Genomic DNA, 15,046 nt, shown 5'->3' on the forward strand with positions numbered 1-15,046 from the left:
CCTCTGTCGTCCCCTTCTCCTGCCTTCAATCTTTCCCAGCATCAGGGTCTTCCAACAATTCAGCTCTTCAAATCTGGTGGCCAAAATATTGGAGCTGCAGCTTCGGCATCAGTCCTTTCAATGAATATTCAGGGATGATTTCCTATAGGATTGACTGGTTTGATCTCCTTACTGTCCTAGGGACTCTCAAGGGTCTTCTCTAACACCACAGTTCGAAAGCATCAATTCTTCCATGCTCAGCCTTCTTTATGGTCCAACTCTCACATCCATACATGACCACTGGAAAAGCCATAGATCTGACTATAAAAAGTTTTAAACATACACCAAAGTGAACACACTAGTATAATGAAACACTATCCACCTCTTTATATACTTTTTTTGTGGGGGGAGGAGAGACTGAAACGTGTCAAAGGATATGCCAGACCCTTTCATCTAGCAATAAGGGGCTGAGGACAATGGGGTTTTCAGGGTACCATCTGGTCCCCAAGTGAGGGACGGTTCTGCCACTAGTATTGGCCTGCACATCCAGTGAGAAAGTGCATAAAGTAACACAGGTACCATGAAAGGTAGAAAACAAAACCACAAAGTCCGCTATCACCTGATGCTTCCTTGGAATACCCTCACTCTTGAGCACTATGCTGAAGGTTCTGCCAAAGCCAGGATTTTACATGAAATACTTTTAGGAAAAAAAAAAATTAAAATAGTAATCCACTTAAAAAAAAAACAAACTACATTTCCCAATTGGGACAAAAAGTCATTTTCAAAAAGCATTTATCAAGTGCTTTACAGAGTCTATCCTCTAGGAATTTATAATTTAAGATTGTTTATAAAAAGAAAAATATGGACAAGCAGAAGTTTTGTTAAAAATAATCAAGCGAGATAGAAAATGATGGAGGTGAATGTATCTATGTGAGGACATTGGAACCTGGATAGGATGGAAGGAGAAAAGGGAGTAGGCATGTAGTCAGGAGAAGACTGGAAAATAAATGACCTAAATATTCCACGTGCAGACTCCCTGGGGGATGGAGACCATGCTGACAGACAACAATTCCATGTCTAAAGAAGCCCAGGAACTCTGGTTATTTCAGCTCCTCTTATGTGGGAAGTGGTCATGCCCCCAACAAGTTGCAGATCGTGGGAAGGCAGAGAGGGAGATTCGGGGATGGGAGCAGGGAGGGGAAAGAGGTGTATAAATCAATCTGGGAAGAAGGTAGGATCAAGTCAACTGAACTAACCTTGATATAAAAGGATACTTCTCTCTCAGTGAGGACTTCCCTGGTGGCTCAGATGGTAAACTGTCTACCTGCAATGCAGGAGACCCAGGCTTGATCCCTGGGTTGGGAAGATCCCCTGGAGAAGGAAATGGCAACCCCCTCCAGTACCCTTGCCTGGAAAATCCCATGGAGGGAGGAGCCTGGAAGGCTGCAGTCCATAGGGTTCCAAAGAGTTGGACATGACTGAGCGACTTCACTTTCCTTTTCTCTCTGCATGAAGGGGAAGGGGAGAAGGGGAAGGTGAAGGGTGGAGATGGGGGAGGATGGAGAGAACTTGAGAAGACCTCCATCGTGTAAGTAAGAGAGAAGACCAGAGCATCCGGGAGTTATGAATCAAGGGAGCAAGGGACGGCGTTGTGGGGGGAATATTTGGGGAAGACATCTGTGTCTAACAATACAAACCTGTTTAGGTGTTCCCTTCCAAGACAGAACAAAACAAACAATAAGCCTCCCCCCATCCCTACTATCTCGATAGCCAGCCCCACCATCTTTCCCCATCAACAAACTTGTCAAGAGCAAAGCCGGCTCAAGCACTTTCCAGACACCAGCAATCTGACACCAACACTCACCATTCCTTTAAAGCTGCACCTTTTGAATGCTGGCTCAATAAAGGGCTGCGCTCTAAGTCTTCTTCCTGAAGTGCTCTCCTTGGCACCCACAAGGCATCAGGTTCAGGTGGTTGAGGTCTGTCTTCCTTTAACTTTAATCATGCCCTCGCTTCGTTTTTGGCCAGTTCTTTTCTCTCTCCCCATCTTTTTTTTTTTAATTTGCCATGCAGTAATTTATTTAGCAATATCTATTATTAATTTCTATTTGCAATTGGATTAGATATATAAATATATCCATGCCTTGCAGTGCATCAGGATGACAAGACAAAGCAAATGAGTGGTTTCCAGTGAAGTCCACTGTATAGGTTTCATGTGAATGATGGCCTTGTTACCAAGTTAACTATGCAAAGCAATTGCTTTGAGTTACATTGAACTGTCATATTGTATGCCGTCTTAATCATAGTTGTTCTCTAAGGCAGTGTCTGTCTTTGGACTTGACTTTTTCTTTTATTCTCTATCCCTTGGCTTCAACGACTATCTCTCCAGGTGAGGGCCCTGTCTGTTGCCCCATTTCCGTGATGCAGCCATTACATGTGGCTATTTAAATTAATTATATTAAATAAAGTTTAAATTTCTGTTCTTCAGCCATCTTAGCCATATTTCAAATCCTGAAAAGCCCCCTGTGGCTAGTGGCTACCATATAGGACAGAATAGATATAAAACATTTCCTTCTTCATAAAAAGCTCTTTGGGACACCACAGGTCTAGACCTGATCTCTCCCCTGAACTTCTGACCTGTCAGTATTCTAACTGACATCTTTCCTGGAATCACACATATATTATGCCCCAAATCCTACTCCATTCAATGCATTTTTCTCATTACAGTGATCTGGCAGAAAGTGAAGAGGAACTAAAAAGCCTCTTGATGAAAGTGAAAGTGGGGAGTGAAAAAGTTGGCTTAAAGCTCAACATTCAGAAAATGAAGATCATGGCATCTGGTCCCATCACTTCATGGGAAATAGATGGGGAAACAGTGGCAGACTTTATTTTCTGGGGCTCCAAAATCACTGAAGATGGTGACTGCAGCCATGAAATTAAAAGACGCTTACTCCTTGGAAGGAAAGTTATGACCAACCTAGATAGCATATTAAAAAGCAGAGACATTACTTTGCCAACAAAGGTCCGTCTAGTCAAGGCTATGGTTTTTCCTGTGGTCATGTATGGATGTGAGAGTTGGACTGTGAAGAAGGCTGAGCGCCGAAGAATTGATGCTTTTGAACTGTGTTGTTGGAGAAGACTCTTGAGAGTCCCTTGGACTGCAAGGAGATCCAACCAGTCCATTCTGAAGGAGATCAGCCCTGGGATTTCTTTGGAAGGAATGATGCTAAAGCTGAAACTCCAGTACTTTGGCCACCTCATGTGAAGAGTTGACTCATTGGAAAAGACTCTGATGCTGGGAGGGATTGGTGGCAGGAGGAGAAGGGGCGACAGAGGATGAGATGGCTGGATGGCATCACTGACTCGATGGACGTGAGTCTGAGTGAACTCTGGGAGTTGGTGATAGACAGGGAGGCCTGGCGTGCTGTGATTCATGGGGTCGCAAAGAGTCGGACATGACTGAGTGACTGAACTGAACTGAACTGATACAAACTCTGATTTCACTGGAGAACATACTCCAAGTAATTGAGAAATATTTACATAGGTGAGTTGGATATTAAGATGTAGTTTGTTTACAAATGAGGTCAGTTTCACTGAAAAAAAATACAGGCTATAGTCATTTATAGGAGAATTCTGTGTCTTTCACATATTACTCCTGTATAGTATTTCCCAATGTCCAGAGTGTCATAAATAATAAAAGATTTATTTTACAGGGCATTTTCTTTATTAATTTTTTTTTTTACATTTCTCATAAAATCATGCTCCTCCCCTATAGCATCAATGAGGGTCTTATTCTCACTGCAGAGAAGGCAAATTTCTGATTCTAATAGGAACACTAAAAATATTCTGCCTAACAATGAAAATCAGCGGCCAAAGCTCTTTGCCAAAATACTAACAATACTACTGGATACATGAGATTCTGAACCATCACATTCAACAAAGATCATATCTGGTCCTGATTTTAATCAGAGAGCAACCTATCTCTTTGCTGCCTCCTAAACTTAGCAAAGACATACCATTCTCAGCATGCTGACCATTTTAGTGGTGTAAGATTTCACTGGGCAGCCTTTCTCAGAGTGACCTCAGCCCCAGATTCTAAATATGGAGCTTATTAAGTACAGGTGAGTCATCAATTTCAAAAGCCAGCAGAGGAACTAAAAACCTCATTCTTCAGAAGTGCAGAGATTCTATGGGAAGTCCTACCATGTGACAAATGGAACTCAGGAAAAGAAAAGCCATCTCTAAAGAAAGAAATGATAAATGGCACTCTTGTAGGATAAGCCTATCATGCTTGGGTGCTTTTGGTAATTCCATCTGAACTGACGATTAGCATCCCCAGTGGAGTTATGAAATCTCTTGTTAAAGATGACAGAAAGGTAGAGTCATAGTATTGTAGTAGGAATATCATAAACATTTGGGACCATTACTATTAAATCAATAACACTGTGTATACTAAGAACTCACGCTTTATATAGTTCAAAGTATTTTGCAGACATTAAAAAAATAATCTTATGACTGCCTCACAGGACGTACAAATATTAGGATATTCTGAGAACGATCATTAGTTAACAGTAGATAAACAATGATGTCCAGCCCTTTTCTAGGTGCAATGAGGCTCAGGAAAGAAGCAGAAGACACAACCCCTTCTCTCAAGCTGTTTCAGGCAACAGATATAAGTAAGTACATAAAACACGTGGGAAATCTGTATGTGATGGGAACTAAGAGAAATTAGTGTAAGATTGGGGGAGAGATGAATAGGTGGAGCCCAGAGAATTTTTAGAGCAGAGAAAATATTCTGTAAGGTGCTAATAATGGTAGATACGTAACATCATGCATGCTAAGTCATTTCTGTTGTGTTTGACTCTTTGTGACCCCATGGACTGTAGACTGCCAGGCTCCTCTGTCCATAGGATTCTCCAGGCAAGGATACTGGAGTGGGTTGCCGTGCCCTCCTCCAGGGGATCTTCCCAACCCGGGGACCAAACCCACATCTCTGTACTCCTGCATTGGCAGGCAGGATCTTTACCACTAGCATCACCTGGGAGACCCACATATCATCATACATTTTCCAAACCAACACACACACCAAAGGTGAGCCCTAAGGTAAACTACAGGCCTTGGGTGGTTACAATGTGTCCATGTAGATTTATCAAGTGTAACATGCCCAACCGTACTGGGGGATGTTGATAATACGGGAGGGTATGCCTGTGGGGTGGGGCAGAGGGCATGTATGAAAATCACTGTACCTTCCTCTCAATTTTACTGTGATCCCAAAACTGCTATAAAAAATTTAAATCTTTAATTTAAAAAGGAAAAACAGGAGTATTGACTAGTACATGAGGGAAGTGTAGGATAGAACAAGGACAATACATGTCCTCCTCAGTTTTCGTAAAGATCTTCAGTATCTGTTCTGTAAGTAGTCTTAAGGTCGATAAATATAGAGAAGCCAGGGGAGGTAATAGTATTTGAGATTGTACATGTGAGTGTCTAGATCAGGGCAGGGGGACAATTGAAGACTGCCTGGTTTGATAGGCAGGGTCAAGTTAAGGAATATAAAAGATAAGCTTTCACGGTTAACGGGAAGCCTGTTAATAAATAGATTTTTACAGACCAGTCTGATCAATTTAGATTTCAATCTGATAGGGTCTAGAGATCTCTTGTAAATTCCTAAGCACCTGCATGACACGATCAGAGAAGCACTTTACAGAAAATAGTCTGGCAGCAATTATCTGCTGACCTTCTGCTCCCCAACCCTCATACTTACTACATGATACAGACTAGCTCTCCACTCCAAATCCCACCATCATCCTCGGAGGTTTCAACACTCATAGCCAATACCCTAACTTCACCATTCCTTGACCTCATTCATTCCAATTGCCTTCACTTCCACTTCCAGGACCGCACCCAAGACTGTACATTAGTAAAACCCACACCGGACAGAAAATTTAGGTGCTAATAGCCCAGCTTCATCTTTCCAGCCCTCTCTGGCCCGTCTTCCCCTGGACGTGCTCACTCTTCCCAATGTTGCTTCCTTGCTGGACGCCGTCTCGCCAACACACGCCACTTCCTTTCACTTCTGTCTCTCCACTGCATCCACGGGGACGACTTCAGCCCCAGATCCAGAGCTATAAGCTACAGCGCCCCTGTACACTCGGGCATCTAGTCCACTGCACACACCCGGTCCTTCTGCTGGCTGAGTCCTCAACTCCACTCGTTAGGATTCCTGTTTGTCCACAATCTCCTTCCACTAACACTCCCCTGGGTAGCAATGCAACTGTACATCATTATCCTTAAGACCATGGCTTGGGTCCGGTCTTGTTGCTTTCAGTAGCATAGCACTTTGTCTTTTCCTTGCTGTGAAAACTGAGGCTTTGGACACATCTCCCTCAGTTGCCCACCCTTCCTCTACAAATGGTGTATTTATCCCCACCCATTCTTCTTCCTTCTCTCTGTCACAGAAGAGGAAGTCTCACCCTACTTTTCAAGGGCAAACCCCAAGGTCAGCCTCCAAACCATACTTTTAATTCCCTTCCTCCTGCCTCCTTTAAGACTTTGGTTCATCACAAATCCTTGCTGTTTGCTGTATCTTTGACCCTGCTCCTTTTTGGTCCCATAACCCTTTAACCCATAAAACACAGGAGTCTGTTTCATCATTCAAAATACTCCCTTCACTTGAGTTTCCTTCTAGCTACCGTTCTATCGTTCTCCTCCTTCATTACCTAAGGTTTTCCAAATAATATCTACATTGGCTGACTGTAGCCACTACAACAGCCCAGAAAGTGGGAAGTACACAGACAGGGGGGCTTCCCAGGTGGCACTAGTGGTAAAGAACCCATCTGCCAATGCAGGAGATGCAAGAGACGTGGGTTCCAATCCTTGGGTCGGGAAGATCCCCTGGGGGAGGCAATGGCAACCCACTCCAGTGTTCTGGCCTGGAGAATCCCATGGACAGAGGAGCCTGGTGGGCTATAGTCAGACACGACTGAAGCGACTTGGCATGCACGCACGCAGGCAGGGAGTAAGCTACAGCTCAGAGTTAATGCTAATAAGGTCAAGTACCAAACATTTCCCCGCAGAATTTTTCATTCAAGTCACACTGTTTCAGTCTTTTACTTTTTAATACTGCCATGTCTCACTTAAAGCCCAGAAGTAGAGCAAAGCAACATGGTGATTTCAAAGCAGGAGGTCAACAAATGTACTAACGGCATACTCTGTGCCAGACAAATGATTTACTACAGTGTGAAAGAGAAGGGAAATGTGGCTTATTTGCCTAGGTCCAAAAAAAAAAGATCCGATTAACTCTTCAAGACAAAAATTCATGGATTTTCATTAGAACATGTTACTCTATTTCTTTAACTTCCCTTCACTTCTCAAACCACTGACAATAGACTTACACTCAGTGAAACTTCTCCAGCAAATGTTCCCAATGACCTCCAGACCCATAAACCCAACAAACACCTTTCAATCACATCCAGCTGAAATTCTCTGTTGATTTGACTGACACAATTTCTTTCCTCTTCTTGACAATCTTGACTCCTTTGGCTTCTGCATACTCCACTCCTCTGGGATCCTCACACCTTCTGACTGTTGTTTTTCAGATGCCTTATTTGTGGTCTCCAAATAGAGCTGTAGTTTTACTTCCACCAAATACTTCTCCACAGATGGGAGACCATTCACAATGAACATGACCCATACTTGTCCACCTGCTGTCTGTTTGATTCTGCCAAGTTAGTTCCTATGCTCCTCTGTGCCTGTCCAAGACCTACAATTCTTGGAGATCTAATTCTTCAGTGAAGCTTTTCTTAACTCATCTCCTGGGATTTTCACAATCTTTCCCATGTTTGTACTCCCTAATATGCTTTACAGCAGGGGAAGAGATAGTGAGATCGTATTACCAACTCAATGGACATGAATCTGAGCAAACTCCAGGAGACGGTGAAGGACAGGGAAGCCTGGCATGCTGCCGTCCATAAGGTTGCAAAGAGTCAGGAACGACTTGATGACTGAACAACAGCACCAGGAGACTTGGTGACTGAACAACAACAACAGCAATTTGCATTGCAGCTACCCCAAAAAATATACATTCTCATCTGTCCTACCAGATCATGAGCTCTTTCCTCATGACTGCCATGAGGAAAAACCATGCCAAAAACCATGCTTGGCACATAGCAGGAGTTCATCAAATTTTAGCTACGTGTATTATTATTACTCACTTTTGCATTTTTCAGGCTTCCAGTAGTGCAATGTTTCTTAAATATTGCAAGATCAATCGATTTTAAATTAGTTAATTAAAGCCCTAAGAATGACTGGCTTCCCTAGTGGCTCAGACAGTAAAGTGTCTGCCTGCAATTTGGGAGACCTGGGTTTGATACCTGAGTCAGGAAGATCCCCTGGAGAAGGAAATGGCAACCCACTCCAGTACTCTTGCCTGGAAAATCCCATGGATGGAGGAGCCTGGCAGGCTACAGTCCCTGGGGTCGCAAAGAGTCAGACATGACTGAGTGACTTCACTTTCACTAAGAGTGAATAAACTCTGTTGGTGAGAAAAAGAGAGTGGACAGAGGGATCACCTATAGTAGGTAGGAGAGGGGTTAAAAAAAAAGAGAGAAAGTGAACAATAAAGAAAATGGCTGGAACCCCCAAAGGAGAGAATAGAGGAAACATCTAACAATCCACAAGCATATTATCGATTTCATAAATTACCTTGGAAATACAACTTCTTCTGCCAGGCATCCAAATGAAGGCAGATTTCTCGGTGTGTGGTGTGATTGCCTCTGACTCAGCCTGGCAAACACCAAAGCCCAGGGGAGTGGTGGTGATAGGGATAGAATATGGTATTGATGTCTCTGAGCTGTGGTGTTGGAGAAGACTCTTGAGAGTCCCTTGGACTGCAAGGAGATCCAACCAGTCAATCCTAAAGGAATTCAGTCCTGAATGTTCATTGGAAGGACTGATGTTGAAGCTGAAGCTCCAATACTTAGCCATCTGATGTAAAGAGCCGACTCGTTGAAAAAGACCTTGATGCTGGGAAAGACTGAAGACAGGAGGAGAAGGGGGCAACAGATGATGAGATGGTTGGATGGCATCACCCACTCAATGGACATGAGTTTGATCAAGCTCCAGGAGTTGATGAAGGACAGGGAAGCCTGGCACGCTGCAGTCCATGGGGTCATAAAGAATCAGACACGACTGAGCAACTGAACAACAATGGTGGTTATTACACGGGTAGCTACAGAAGTCCCAGGAGGGGACAATAGATAGAGAGGGAAACCTAGGAAACTTGGAAGACCACTATAAGTTAATGATCACTCAAGAAAACTGTTGGAATGTCATGGAATGAAACAGCCTTGCTTAACTATAAAGCCAAAAATAAAAGTATGAGTTACGCTAGATGGAAGAAAAATGTCACCACGCTTCTACTGATTTGAATACAAATGATGCCACTCTAATGGCAGAAAGTGAAAAAGAACTAAAGAGCCTCTTAATGAGGGGGAAGGAGGAGAATGAAAAAGCCAGCTTAAAACTCAATGTTAAAAAAAATAAGATTATGTCATCCAGTCTATTTGCCATCAAGAGATGGCAAATAGAAAGGGAAAAGGAGGAAGCGGTGACAAGTTTCCTTCCTTGGGCTCTAAAATCACTGCAGATGGTGATCGCAGCCATGATATTAGAAGACAACTGCTTCTTGGCAGGAAAGCTATGACAAACCTAGACAGTGCGTTAAAAAGTAAAGACATCACTTTGCCGACAAAGGCCTGTATAGTCAAGGGAATGGCCTTTCCAGCTGCCATGTACCGATGTGAGAGCTGGACCATAAAGAAGGCAGAATGCTGAAGAATTGATGTTTTCAAACTGTGGTGTTGGAGAAGACTCTTGAGCGTCCCTTCAACAGCAAGGAGATCAAACCGGTCAATCTTAAAGGAAATTAACCCTGAGTACTCATTGGAAGGACTGAGGCTGAAGCTGAAGCTCCAAAACTTTGACCACCCAATGCGAACAGCCAACACATTGGAGAAGATCTCGATGCTGGGAAAGATTGAAGGCAGAAAGAGAAGAGGACAACAGAGAATGAGATGGTTGGATGGTATCACCGATTCAACGGATATGAACTTGGGCAAACTTGGGAGATGGTGAGAGCCAGGGAAGCCTGGAGTGCTGTAGTCCATGGGGTCACGAGGAGTCAGACACAACTTGGTGACTGAACAACAACAATGAAAATCCTAGTTTGACCTCATAGGGTCAGACACTCTCCTGTCTCTCCTGTCTGATCCCTAGCTCCTCCTTCGTATCTAGAAGCCTCACTCCTTGAAGAAAGTGATCTTCCCCCTTCCCCGCTTCCTTTGACTATAAAACTGTAGCCCACTTAATCCTCAGGGCAGAGCTCCCCAACCTGCCCACTTGCGTCTCTTACAAGAAACCTATATTAATAAATCTATATATTTTCTATCACTTTGCCTCTTGCTGAATTCCTTCTACGCTGGGACACAAAGCACCTGAGCCTCAGTAAGTCCAGACAGCAGGTGAGTGATCCCAATTAAATGACAGTGGGTTGGAGTCCCATGCAGCGTTTTGCCCAGGTCTGAGTCCCAGGACACGGGTTTAAGTCCCAATCTGAGGTGCACTGTTTCAGGGGTGCCTTGTCAAATTACATTATCTAATAAGCCTATTCTCTGAGCCTCCTTATACACAGGTAGAAGAGAACTACCTACATAGACAAGAGGGAAAAAAATGATGAAACCCAATTTGAGTTTTGTTTTTCTAACAGTATTTGAGTGGCTATGTCAAGGAAATTTACTGTATAAAAAAGCTAGCTATTTTTTACATCAAGAAAAATAATTAGTATTCTCTTTTTGAATTATCCTACAAGAATATCCTTCTGCCAAGTATTCTGTATTATGGCTTTTTGATGTGAGTACTATTTCCTTTGAACTTTGGTTGTTTTTAGTTCAGCCAAATTGACTGGCTTCTTAAAAGTGCTATTTTTGGACAAATACAAGGGGAAATTAATCATAATGCCCAAATGATGGCCTGGGAGTACTATTTCATTATTTTCAGTTTAGTCTGGGAAATATGTAACCAGTTTTTCACCCAGAGAAATAAAAATGTTTCAATTTATTAGAAAGTACATGTTACTGGAAGCAGTCGAGGACAGAAGTGTAATCATGGAAACTATTCCAGCTGCTTCTATGCAGGCAATGCCGTCTGACATTGTGCTGAAATGACAAGCTTGCATCTGCTAAGGTGTGGCTTGAAAAGTCTGGAAGGCTGTCCCTGTTGACGACCAGGGGCATGACATCACCAGTTCCAGACAAGACTCCTTAAAATGCAAAAATCCCTGCGAGGGGCAACTCCATTTCTAACGTACACCTTTAGGGTGAACTTCAGGAGTTCCCTGGACACCTCCTTACTGGCAAAAAGCAAGCAGACAAACAGCAACAACAACAAGGAAAACCCAGCAAGTTTGCAAATTTTGCAAAAAGCCAGCGCTAACAATAAAGGTCGTTCTGTCTATAAGGTTGATTCAACAGATTCCCACAGATTACATACAACAGATTCCAAAGGCCAAGGAGCACTGATACCAGAAAACAGAAAATTGTTGGTAGTGTTCAGAACCCTGGCTGCAGAGATGAAGAGATTGAGAGAGATCACAAGGAAGTTTGACAAAGAGAAAATTGGCATGAAGCGTATGAGTGAAACTGCATCTCCTCCTTTGCCTGCAAGTCACTTCCAAGGTACATCTCCTACAGGCAACAGAAGTCGCTTTAGTCATGTCCAGCTCTTGGCGACCCCATGGACTGTAGCCCACCAGGCTCCTCTGTCCATGGGATTCTCCAGAACACTGGAGTGGGTTTCTATGCCTTCCTCCAGGTGATCTTCCTGACCCAAGCATCAAACCTGCACCTCTTAGTGAGTCTACTTGAAAGAAATCCTGGAGACAGAAGAATAAATATAAAGGCCCTGGATACCCCACTTTCACATCCTCTGATTGGAAAAGACTATTAAAGGAGGGACACTGGACTGAGAGAAAGGGAAGCTAGATTTGGAGTAAATGTTAACTAAATTGCGGTGCCATCTTGGGCAAGTCACCTAACTCATTTGAGTGTCAGTTTCACATTTGTAATATAAAGGAGGTGAGCAGACACCTCAGAGCTGCTTGTTAGCCCTGATACTTTATAGAATCTTGGACCACCACCTGCAGAGGAAGGTGTTTGAGTCATTTCACAGCTGCTTCATAAAGGGAGGGTGATACGTAGCCTTTGAAGCTCTGGGAGACAACTCGCTAAAAGCTCATAAAATACTCATCAAGCTGCAGAGCACACAGGCCTGAGCTGTGGGTCCCTAAACTCTCTGCCTCTCTTTCAGCACCAGATCTTTTTTCAGATAGACCTTTTTTATTCCCCCTTGTCTCTACTGTGGCAAACCTGCTACGTAGCTCTCACATTTCCACCAGCCCACTCACATTTGCTGATGCCAACTGCCTCCCACTCTCAGCTACAACACACACTCACCCTCCTGTGACAGGAGCTCTAAATAACGGAACACTCTCATTTTTAAGGAGTCTAGTATTGTGAAATCTACATTTACAAGTGCATGTACTTATGTTTACATGTGTGTGCATAGCAATGCACATGGGGGATGGATTACTTGCTTTGCAAATGAATTCACCATGGCATTCCTTACAATATCACGTTCATTTCTCTTTTCCTCCACTGCCTCTCCTACAAATATCTTACACTCTTTCCTTATTTATTGCTGCTCAGGAATACATCTTGTGTAAGGTAAGGTATCCTGTATTCACAAAGGTTAAGGGAGAGCAAAATGCACTTCTTTGTAGCCTTCTGACTAATTTCTTTGTCCCAGGTGTGTGGACTTTTATTTTGCATATCCAGGCTCTAGAACTATATCTGGCTATACCACCAACTAAATACAGTCCACAGTCTACCATGATATAACAGCCTTTCTACAGAAATTATTAGAGTCTAGAAAAACCATAAGCTTCACATAAGCCACCAGATCTGGAAGAAATAAGCTGATGACATTCCTTTGTAATGATTTCTTAGATTATGTTGTATCTCCCACTCAGGTCAATAGCTGTATTCTGGGGGCAGCTTAAAAATTTGGACTAATATATTCTGTCTCCTGACACAATAAACATTAATAGGCTGAATAATAACCACATTTCTGGCAGTGGTGAAGCTATTTTTAGTAATGGTGGTGCTCTGGAAAATTTCATCTTTTGCTTTGAAATGCAAAGGTGATTTTTCTCAGCCCATAAATGGTAAGCTCAAGCATGCTCGATTGTTTTTAATTTGAGTTTTGCATGTTTTCTATTTCTCTTTACCCCAGGGGTTTCCTTATCTGAGGGCACACACAGATTAGAACAGGAACAGATCAGATCCCCTTGTTTAGGGTAAGTTGCAAATAATATGTCTGGTACTAAGGGCACCAAACAAAGGCTTCATCTCATTCAATTGTTAGTGTTCCCCTCGAGGCTTAGGCAAGCTAAGAGCCTAACAAAAACAAGAAGGAAAACAGCAACCTCACTCTTAAGTCATCCTCTCCTCAAAAAAAAAAAAAAAAAAAGTTATTGTTTTCCCACTTCCAGAAATATAATTTTCCAGGGTTCAGAAACTCAGGAGAATCCCAGCTCCCTTTTAAGTGCTTAAAAACATTCTCTTAATGGGGGACCTGGCAGCCACAGAAGGCGGGAGGATGGGCAGTATTAAGTGCCCAGGATCAAGCATCAGAAGGCCTAAGATGACATCTGGCCAACCCATTAACCCTTCTTGGCCTGTTTCCTCATTATAAATTATAGATAATGACACCCACATTTTTATTGAGATCAAATGAGATAATAGAGTTGAAAATGCTTTGTGGAAGGATTAGGTTTTCACAGCATTATGTTCTGCTTACTTGAGTGCATCTCAACTCCTATGACGCTGTAGAAAATTAAAGCTGAGAGTCACCCCCAAAATGAGAAAAGTGTAAGACTGCTTTAAATGAAATTTCCTTCTCTTTCTCTCTCCCTCTCTTCTTCCCTCTGTCTCTTCATCTCTCTTTTCCCCTACCTCCTAGAAAAAAGCAAAAGTAACAACTGATCTTAGCTCTGCCTTCTAAGCGGAGAAGGCGATGGCACCCCACTCCAGTACTCTTGCCTGGAAAATCCCATGGACGGAGGAGCCTGGTGCGCTACAGTCCATGGGGTCGCAAAGAGTCGGATACGACTGAGCAACTTCCCTTTCACTTTTCACTTTCATGCATTGGAGAAGGAAATGGCAACCCACTCCAGTGTTCTTGCCTGGAGAATCCCAGGGACGGGGGAGCCTGGTGACCTGCTGTCTATGGGGTCACACAGAGTCGGACACGACTGAAGTGACTTAGCAGCAGCAGCAGCTGCCTTCTAAGAGTCATGAATTTGGACTTCCCTGGTGGTCTAGTGGTTAAGAATCCACTTGCCAGTGCGGGGGACACGGGTTCAATTCCTGGTCCAGGAAGATTCCACATGCCTCAGAACAACTAAGCCGGTATGCCACAACTTCTGAAGCCTGCTCACCCTAGAGCCCGCGAGCCACTGCGACAAGGAGCCCACTCACCAAAACTGGAGAATAGTCTTCCCTCGATGCAACTAGAGAAAAGCCTGCAATCACAACAAAGACCCAGAGCAGCCATAAATAAATAAAAATAACTTAAAAAAAAACAAGAATCATGACTTTTCCTCAGTTTGCAATCATAGCCAGTGGCCCTAAATTAGATAACCTCATTGATTACCTACTACCAAATGCTGTTAGTAAATTATTACCAAAAACACGTCATGTAATTAGGGAGCTTAGTGTGGTTGTGTACATATGCTGTATTTAAAATGAACAACTGACAAGGACCTACTGTATAGCACGTGGAACTTTGCTCAGTGTTACGTAGCAGCCTGGATGGGAGGGGAGTTTGGGGGAGAATGGACACATTCTGTATGGATGGCTGAGTCCCTTCACTGTTCATCACAACATTGTTACTCAGCTCTACCCCCACGCAAATTAAAAAGCTCAAAAAAAAAAAAATGTCATGAAAAAAT

General features: G+C 43.1%; 1 protein-coding gene across 4 annotated transcripts in view; it reads right to left on the minus strand.

Moving 5' to 3' along the window:
* FILIP1 (filamin A interacting protein 1) overlaps nucleotides 1–15,046 on the minus strand; it is a 221,638-nt gene that overhangs the window by 107,627 nt on the left and 98,965 nt on the right. The window lies entirely within an intron of this gene.

This window comes from Bos grunniens, chromosome 9 (genome assembly GCF_055505025.1).
Source record: "Bos grunniens cultivar Pamir isolate PY7600 chromosome 9, Bosgru_T2T1.0, whole genome shotgun sequence".
In the NCBI taxonomy this organism is placed as follows: domain Eukaryota; kingdom Metazoa; phylum Chordata; class Mammalia; order Artiodactyla; family Bovidae; genus Bos; species Bos grunniens.